General features: G+C 45.9%; 1 protein-coding gene across 2 annotated transcripts in view; it reads left to right on the top strand.

Annotated features, from left to right (window-relative positions):
• Nucleotides 1-9,282, top strand: part of adcy3a (adenylate cyclase 3a) — a 102,862-nt gene that overhangs the window by 91,868 nt on the left and 1,712 nt on the right. The gene's annotated exons all lie outside the window — the stretch shown is intronic.

Genomic DNA, 9,282 nt, shown 5'->3' with positions numbered 1-9,282 from the left:
GTGAACGGTGTGGGGTGCGTAGTAGTCGGTGTGAACGGTGTGGGGTGTGTAGTAGTCGGTGTGAACGGTGTGGGGTGTGTAACAGTCAGTGTAAATGGTGTGGGTTGTGTGGAACTTAAGACCTAGTAGCAGGAGTAAGAAATTCAGCCCCTTGAACCTGCTCTGCATTCAACATGATCATGGTTGATCTTATCTCCGCTTTGGCTCCACTTTTCTGCCCGCTCCCCATAGCCCTTCAGCTCATTACTTGTTAAATCCTGTCTGTCTCCTCAACCTCACTCAGTGGGACCCAGAAGAGGGCAGCAGAGTGGTGACGCTGATTGGCTCACGTGGGGACGATTTGTATCATTGCATTTCCAGAAGGTGGTTTGCAGAAGGGCTGTTGTCAAGTGACAGTTTAATTGGGGATAGAAATGTCAGTCAGAGGGGTTGTGTGATGTGGGAGATCCGCAACACTTCCAGTGGCTCGAACGACTACATCTGCAGGAAGCGCACCCAATTGCAGCTCCTCACAGACCGCATGGATAGGTTGGAGCAGCAATTGGATGCACGTAGGAGCATGAGGATGGCAGAAAGCATCATAGACAATAGTTTTAGAGATGTGGTGACCCAAGGTGCAGGCAGATAGATGGGGGATAGCTAGAAGGGATAGGCAGGCAGTGCAGGAATCCCCTGTGGTGGTCCCCCCACCCCTAACAACTATACTGTTCTGGATACTGTTGGTTGGGGGATGGCTCATCAGGGGGTAACAGCAGCAGCCCAGACTGGTGGCACCACGGCTGGCTCTGTTCTTAAGAAGGGAAGCACAAAGAGCACTAGAGCAGTAGTTATAGGGGACTCTGTAGTTAGGGGTACAGATAGGTGCTTCTGTGGATGTAAAAGAGACTCCAGGATAGTGTGTTGCCTCCCTGGTGCCAGGGTCCAGGATGTCTCTGAACGGGCAGAAAGCATTCTGAAGGGAGAGGGTGAACAGCCAGAGGTTGTGGTACATATCAGTACTAACGACATGGGTAGGATGAGCGATGAGGTCCTGCAGCAGCAGTTCAGGGAGTTAGGTAGAAAGTTAAAAAGCAGGACCTCAAAGGTTGTAATCTCAGGATTACTCCCTGTGCCATGTGCCAGTGAGGCTAGAAATAGGAGGATAGTACAGCTCAACACATGACTAAACAGATGGTGTAGGAGGGAGACTTTCAGATATCTGGACCATTGGGATCTCTTACAGGGCAGGTGGGACCTGTACAAGAAGGACGGGTTGCATGTAAACTGGAGGGGCACAAATATTCTGGCTGGGAGGTTTGCTGGTGTCACTCAGGAGGATTTAAACGAGCTTGGCAGGGGAGTGGGAACCAATGCAAAGGTGAATTTACTGAAAGAGAATTAGAGAATAGGGCCAGTAAGACTCAGAGGAAGAGCTGGCAGGGTGTGGTTGCTGATCAAAGCGGATCTGGTGGACTGAAGTGCATCTGTTTCAATGCAAGAAGTGTAACAGGTAAGGCAGATGAATTTAGAGCTTGCATTAGTACTTGGAACTATGATGTTGCTATGAGAGAGACTTGGTTAAGGGATGGACAGGATTGGCAGCTTAATGTTCCAGGATACAGATGTTTCAGGCGGGATAAAGGGGGATATAAAGGTGTTGGGGAGTTGCACTACTTATTAAGGAAAATAACACAGCTGTACTGTGGGAGGACACCTTGGATGGCTCATACAGCGAGGCAATATGGTTTGAGCTCAGGAACAGAAAGGGTGTAATCACAATGTTTGGGGTTTACTATTGGCCTCCCAACAACCAGCGGGAGATAGAAGAACAGATATGCAGGCAGATTTTGGCAAGATGTAAAAGTAATAGAGTTGTTGTCGTGGGAGATTTTAACTTCCCATATATTGACTGGGACTCACTTAGTGCTTGGGGTGTGGATGGGGCAGAGTTTGTAAGGAGCAATCCAGGAGGGCTTCTTGAAACAGTATGTAGATAGTCCAACTAGGAAAGGGGCCATACTGGACCTAGTATTGGGGAATGAGCCTGGCCAGGTGGTCGACATCTCAGTAGGGGTGCAGCTTGGGAACAGTGATCACAATTCATAAGCTTTAAGGCACTGAAGGATAAAGATAAGTGTAGTTGTCAGGTAAAGGTGCTAAATTGGGGGAAGGCTAATTACAATAATATTAGGCAGGAACTGAAGAACGTAGATTGGAGGCAGATGTTTGAGGGCAAAGCAACATATGATATGTGGGAGGCTTTCAAGTGTAAGTTGATAGGAACTCAGGACTGGCATGTTCCTGTGAGGATGAAGGATAAGTATGGCAAGTTTAGGGAACCTTGGATAATGAAAGATATTGTGATCCTAATCAAAAAGAAAAAGGAGGCATATATCAAGGCTAGGAGGCTGGGAACACACGAAGCCAGGGTGGAATACAAGGAAAGTTGAAAGAAACTTAAGCAAGGAGTCAGGAGGGCTAAAAGGGGTATTGAAAAGTCATTGGCCAACAGGATTAAGGAAAACCCCAAGGCTTTTTATACATATATAAAGAGCAAGAGGGTAGCCAGGCAGAGGGTTGGCCTACTCAAGGACAGGGAAGGGAATTTATGTGTGGAGCCAGAGGAAATGGACGAGGTATTAAATGAGTACTTTGCATGAGTATTCACTAGAGAAGGACTCGGTGGATGATGAGTCTGGGGAAGGGTGTGTAGATAGTTTGGGTCATGTTGAGATCAAAAGGGAGGAAGTATTGGGGGTCTTGAAAAACATTAAGGTGAATAAGTCCCCATGGCCTGATGGGATATACCCCAGAATTCTGAGAGAGGCAAGGGAGGAAATTGCTGGGGCCTTGAGGGAACTCTTAGTATCCTCAATGGTTACAGGGGAGGATCCAGAGGATTGGAGAATAGCCAATGTTGTTCCCTTGTTTAAGAAGGGTGGCAGGGATAATCCAACTAATTACAGGCAGGTGAGCCTTACATCAGTGGTAGGGAAATTATTGGAGAGGATTCTTCAAGACAGGACGTACTCCCAGCTGGAAATCAATGGGTGTATTAGCAAGAGGCAACATGGTTTTGTGAAGGGGAGGTCGTGTCTCACTAACTTGGTTGAGTTTTTTGAGGAAGTGACGAAGATGATTGATGAGGGTAGGGCAGTGGATGTTATCTACATGGACTTCAATAAGGCCTTTAACAAGGTCCCTCATGGCAGACTGATACAGAAGATAAAGTCGCACGGGGTCAGAGGTAAGCTTGCAAGATGGATAAAGAACTGGCTTGGTCATAGAAGACAGAGGGTAGCAGTGGAAGGGTGTGTTTCTGAATGGAGTGCTGTGACTAGTGGCGTTCCTCAGGGATCAGTGTTGGGACCTTTGCTGTTTGTAATATATATAAATGATTTGGAGGAGAATGTAACTGGTTTGATTAGTAAGTTTGTGGATGACACAAAGATTGATGGAATTGCAGATAGCAATGAGGACCTTCAGAGGATACAGCAGGATATAGATCGGTTGGTGACTTGGGCAGAGAGATGGCAGATGGAGTTTAATCCGGAAAAATGTGAGGTAATGCATTTTGGAAGGTCTAATCCAGATGGAAAATATACAGTAAATGGCAGAACCCATAAGAGTACTGATAGGCAGAGGGATCTGGGTGTACAGGTAGACAGGTCACTGAAAGTGGCAATGCAGGAAGAAAGTAGTCAACAAGGCATTTGGCATGCTTGGCTTCATCAGCCGGGGCACTGTGATTAAAAATTGGCAGGTAATGTTGCAGCTTTATAGAACCTTAGTCAGGCTGCATTTGGAATATTGTGTTCAGTTCTGGTTGCCACAATACCAGAAGGATGTGGTGACTTTGGAGAGGGTTCAGAAAAGATTTACCAGATGTTGCCTGGTATGGAGGGCATTAGCTATGAGAAGAGGTTGGAGAAACTTAAACTGTTCTCACTGGAACGATGGAGGTTGAGGGACGATCTGATAGGGGTCTACAAGATTATGAAGGGCATGGACAGACTGGACAGTCAGAAGCTTTTTCCCAGTGTTTTAGTTGTGACAGGCAGCATATCAGTGCAGGCTTGGAGGGCCGAAGAACCTGTTCCTGTGCTTTAATTTCCTTTGTTCTTTGTTTCGGCATCCACAGCTCTCTTCGGTAGGGAGCTACACATAACAAAGGTCAGGTACGGGTGGAAATTATACAGTGAATGGCAGAACCCTTAAGGAGTATTGAAATGCAGAGGGATCTGGGTGTGCAGGTCACAGATTGCTGAGGATGGCTACGCAGGTAGATAAGGCAGTAAGAAAAAGACCTATGGCATGCTTGCCTTCATCGGAAGGGGCAATGGGTGTAAGGTTAGACAGGTTATGCTGCAGCTTTATAGAACTTTAGTTAGGCCACATTTAGAATTTTGCATAAATTTCTGGTCACCACACTATCGGAAGGAGGTGGAGGTTTTGGGGATGGTACAGAAGTTTTATCAGGATGCTGCCTGGTACAGGGGGAAGTTTAGCTATGAAGAAAAGTTGGATAGACTGGGTTTGTTTTCACTAGAACACAGGAAGCTGAGGGGCGACCTGATAGAAGTTTATAAGATTGTGAATGGCATGAATAGAGTGGTAAGATGAGGGTGGAGGGGTCAATTACTAGGGGACACCGGTTCAAGGTGCGGGGTGGGGAAGTTTAAGAGATGCGCAAGGCAAGTTTTCCACACAAACGGTGGTGAGTGCCTGGAACATGCTGCCAGAGGAAGTGGTGGAAGCAGACATAATAGCAGCATTCAAGAAGCACCCGGACGAATACATGAATAGGGAGGGAATAGAGGGATATATATCCTGTAAGTGAAGACAGTTTTAGTGTGGAAGGGCAAAATGTGTCGGTGCAGGCTTGGAGGTCCAAAGGGCATCTTCCTGTGCTGTATTGTTCTTTGTTCTAGCAGAGATGAAGAAGGGAATTTCTGTGAAGATGCAGAGGATATGGGAAAAATTTTCAATAATTTTTTTTGTCTCTGTATTCACAAAGGAAAGGGAAGATGTGCATATAGTAATTCAAGAGGAGCAGTATGAAATATTGGACAAAATAATTAAAATGAGAGGAAGTGGTAGAGCAGTTGGAATCCTTCGCAGTGGATAAGTTGCCAGGGCTGGATGGATTGTTCCCTCAGATGCTGAAGGAGGTCAGGGAGAAAATAGCAGAAGCTGTGAAGATTATTTTCCAATCTTCAGTAGACACAGGTGAGGTGTCGAAGAGGAGGCTTGCAAATGTCATTCTGTTGTTCTAAAAGCATATAAAGGAAATGCCAAACAATTATGGGTCAGTTAGTCTTACTTCAGTGGGGGGCAAATTGTTAGAATCAACCTTGAGGGATCGGGTAAACTATCACTTAGAAAGGCATAGACCAGTCAGGAATAGTTAGCATGGCTTTGGTAAGGAAGGTCATGCCTCACAAATTTGATTGAATTATTTCAGGGAGCGACGGGGAGAATCGATGAGCGTTGAGCAGTGGATGTTGTCTACATGGATTTTAGTAAGGGATTTGACAGGTCCCACATGGTAGACTAGTTAAAAAGAAAGACAATGGGATACAGAGTAATGTGTCAAACTGGATCTAAAGTTGGCTTAGCAACAGGAAACAAAAGAATGGTCAATGGCTGCCCTTGCGAATGGCTCAGTGTTGAGGCTCCTGCAGTTTGATTTACGTATTAATGATTTAGAATCATAGAGTAATACAGCATGGAAACAGGCCCTTCAGCCCAAACTGGTCCATGCTGACCATGATACCCACTCAGATAGTTCCAGCTGCCCACATTTGGTGCATATCCCTCTAAACCCTTCCCATCCATGTACCTATCCAAATGCTTTTTAAATGTTCCTATTGTAACATTTGAATGTAGAGGGCACAATTGAGAAAATTGCAGACGATACAAAAATTGGTTTTGTAGTGGATGGTGTAGTGGATAGCTGTAAGCTCCAAAATTATATGGATTGGTGGAGAGGGCAAGAAAGTGCCAGATGGAGCTTAACTCTGATAAGTATGAGATAATACATTTAGGGAGGTCAAACAGTAAAAGGGAATACACAATAAATGGGAATATACTGAGGGGGAGATGAAGTGAGAGATCTTGGCATGCAAGTGCACAGGTTCCTAAAGGTAACAGTACAGGTAGATAAAGTTCTAAAGAAGGCATATGGAATGCTCAGAGATAGTAAGAACTGCCGATGCTGGAGTCAGAGATAACACGGTGTTGAGCTGGAGGTACACAGCAGGCCAGGCAGCATCAGAGGAGCTGGAAAGCTGACATTTTGAGTCAGAACCCTTCCTCAGAAAAGGGGAACAGGGAAAGGAGCTGGGAAATAAAGAGAGAAAGGAGAGTTGGGGCTAGGGAAGGTAGATGGGATGGTGATGGGTGAGTGCAAGTAGGGAGTGGTGGGATTGGTCAGTGGGATGGGTGGGGTGGATAAATGGGATAGAAGATGGACAGGTTTTGTCAGGTCAAGGAGGCGGGGATGAGAGGGAGGGTTGGACATGGGATGAGGCCAAGGGTGGGGAGATTTTAAAACTGGAGAATTCTACGTTTAGGCCATTAGGCTGTAGGCTCCTGAGGTGGAATATGAGGTGTGCTTCCTCCAGTTTGTGTGTGGGGTCATTGTGACACTTGGGGAGGCCCAGGATGGACATGTCACCTAGAAATGGGAGGGGGGGTGGTTAAAATGGTTGGCTACTGGTAGGTGTTGACGTTTGTCGCGTACAGAGCGCAGATGCTCTACGAAATGATCTCCGAGTCTATGCTTGATCCCACTGATGGAGAGGAGGCCACATGGGGAGCAGTGGATACAGTAGACCAAGTTTATGGATGTGCAGGTGAACCTGTCTGATATGATTTACTAGAATGTTGCCAGGACTGGAGAATTGTACCTATAAGGAGAGATTGGAGAGGTGGGGCTGTTTTCCTTGGAACAGAGAGGCTGAGGGGGGTGCGACATGATTGAGGTATACAAAATTGTGAGGGGTAGAGACAGAATAAACAGGAGGAACCTGTATTCCTTGGCAGGAAATACACAAACCAGGGCTCATAGATTCAAGCTAAGTGGCAGAAAGGTTAGAGAAGATGTGAGTAAAATTTGTTAATGCAAAGGGTGGTGGGTGTCTGGAATTCATTACCAGAGTTGATTGTGGAGGCAGAGACCCTAAACTTCAAGATTCAAGATGGCGGCAGAGTTAGCAGGGCTGCATGCGGCTCTTGCCGGGGCTCAACTGCTCCTGCATGCTTTCTTTTTACTTCAGTTTTTTTTCTTCCTTTATTTTCTTTCATTTTTCTTTGGTGCCTTTTATGGCGGGTTAGTTGCTGAATTGGTGTGGCAGCTAGAGCAGGCAGTACATGGAATGGCAGCTCCTCTGGGCAGTCGGAGGCAGCGATGGAGACACCTCCTCATGGCGACTGGAGGTGATGGTAGCGGCAGCAGCAATAGAGATATCCTCCCAGCATTCGGGGCTGGCGGTGGCAAAGCTCCTCCAGCAATCAGAGAGGGCAGCAGAATTTTCAAGATGGCAGAGCCGCCAAGGAGACATCTCAGAGGAGAATGACCCGAGCAGATTCTTGGCAAGACAGCAGCAGTTTAGTAGTAGAGCCAGTGTCTCCTGGTTGCAGTAGGCCCAGAGCAGGGACTCCTAGCGTTGGTGAGGCAGCAGCTGCAGCATGGTGCACTCAGAGCCAGGACTCCTGGCATCGATGCAGCAGTGGAGTCAGGGTCTCCTAGTTGCGAGGCAAGTGTGGGTTCAGCACAGGACTCGGCATCAGTGGTGGGCCCAGTGGCAAAGAGATGGTGCCTAAAGGGGCAACTCCTACATTGGTGGGTCTGCTATAGATGGCAGTGAGGCAATGGAGCAGCATTGGTGGTGCAGATGTCATTGCTGAGCCAGCTGAGGTCTCTTTCAGTTATATCTTTTATCCTTTATATTCTTAAACTATTCTCTTTCAGTTATACCTTTTTATTATTTTGTCCTGCTACAGTCCAAAAGATGTGCAGGTTAGGCGGATTGGCTGTGCTAAATTGTCCATAATGTCCAGGGATGTGCAGGCTAGGTGGGTTAGCCATGGGAAATGCAGGGTTACAAGGATAGGGTGGGTCTGGGTGGGATGCTCTTCGGAAGATCGGCATGGATTCAATGGGCCAAATGGCCTGCTTCCACACTGTAGGATTTCTATGAATCTTAAACAGTTCAAACTGGCAACAGATTGTGGCAACTGTTTAAGTTTTTCATTGTATTTTACTGTATTATTCTCTGTAAAATGCAGGTGACAATAAATACATCACTCTTAAAAAATACCTGGATCTGCACCTTAAGTGCTGTAAGCTGCAGGGCTTCAGGCCGTGTGCAGGATGATGGGATTAGAAAGGGCATTTAGGTGCCTTTGGGTGAGTATGGACTAGACGGGCTGAATATCCATCTTCTGTGTTGTATCGTTTCTCTGGTTCTATGAATTATAAATAGTTGGGGCCTGAGAACCAGAAAAAAACCCAATATCCAGATTCTTTGCTTTCTGTTGGTTAGCTGATCTTTTATCTAACCTAATAAATTACCCCTAACCCCATGTGACTTTACCCTGTGTATTAACCTTTTGCACAGCACCTTATCAAATGCCTCTGGAAGTTCAGATGTAATACATCTACAGGGCTCATTATATCTTTAAAGAATTCCAGCAAATTAGTCAAACATGACTAACCCTTCATAAAACCATGCTAACTGATGGATTATATTTTGACTTTCCAAATGTCCTGTTATTACTTCCTTAATAATATATTCTAACAATTTCCTAATGACACATTAGACTGGCTGATCTGTAGTTTCCTACCTTCTGCCTCCTTCCCTTTTTGAATAAATGTGTCACATGAATATTTTTCCAAGTTTACTGGAACTTTTTGGTGTGAACGGTCCTTAACATGACGAGAAGGGTAAACATAGGAGGAATATTCCCAATGAAAAGGAAGTCCAGAACCAGGGATCAGTTTAAGGAAATTTGGGTAGGCCTGTTTAGGGCTGAGATGAGGAAACATTTCTTCGCCCAGAGAGTGGTAAGCCTGTGGAATTCTGTGACAGAAAGCAGCTGAAGCGAAAACATATAATGTTACCAAAGAGTTAGAGAGTTCTTTGTGCTAAATGGGCATGGGATGAAAGCAGGAACAGGGCATCAAGTTGGATGATCATTCATGATCGTACTGTACGGTGAATGGTGCAGCTTGGTACTGTGTTTCTGCAGCGAATGGTGCAGCTTGATGCTGTGTGTGTTGGGCAGTGAATGGTGTGG

This window comes from Rhincodon typus, chromosome 9, assembly GCF_021869965.1.
Source record: "Rhincodon typus isolate 14 chromosome 9, sRhiTyp1.1, whole genome shotgun sequence".
NCBI lineage: Eukaryota > Metazoa > Chordata > Chondrichthyes > Orectolobiformes > Rhincodontidae > Rhincodon > Rhincodon typus.
The sequence above is the reverse complement of the archived record's forward strand: the minus strand, read 5'-3'. Positions and strand labels throughout refer to the sequence as shown.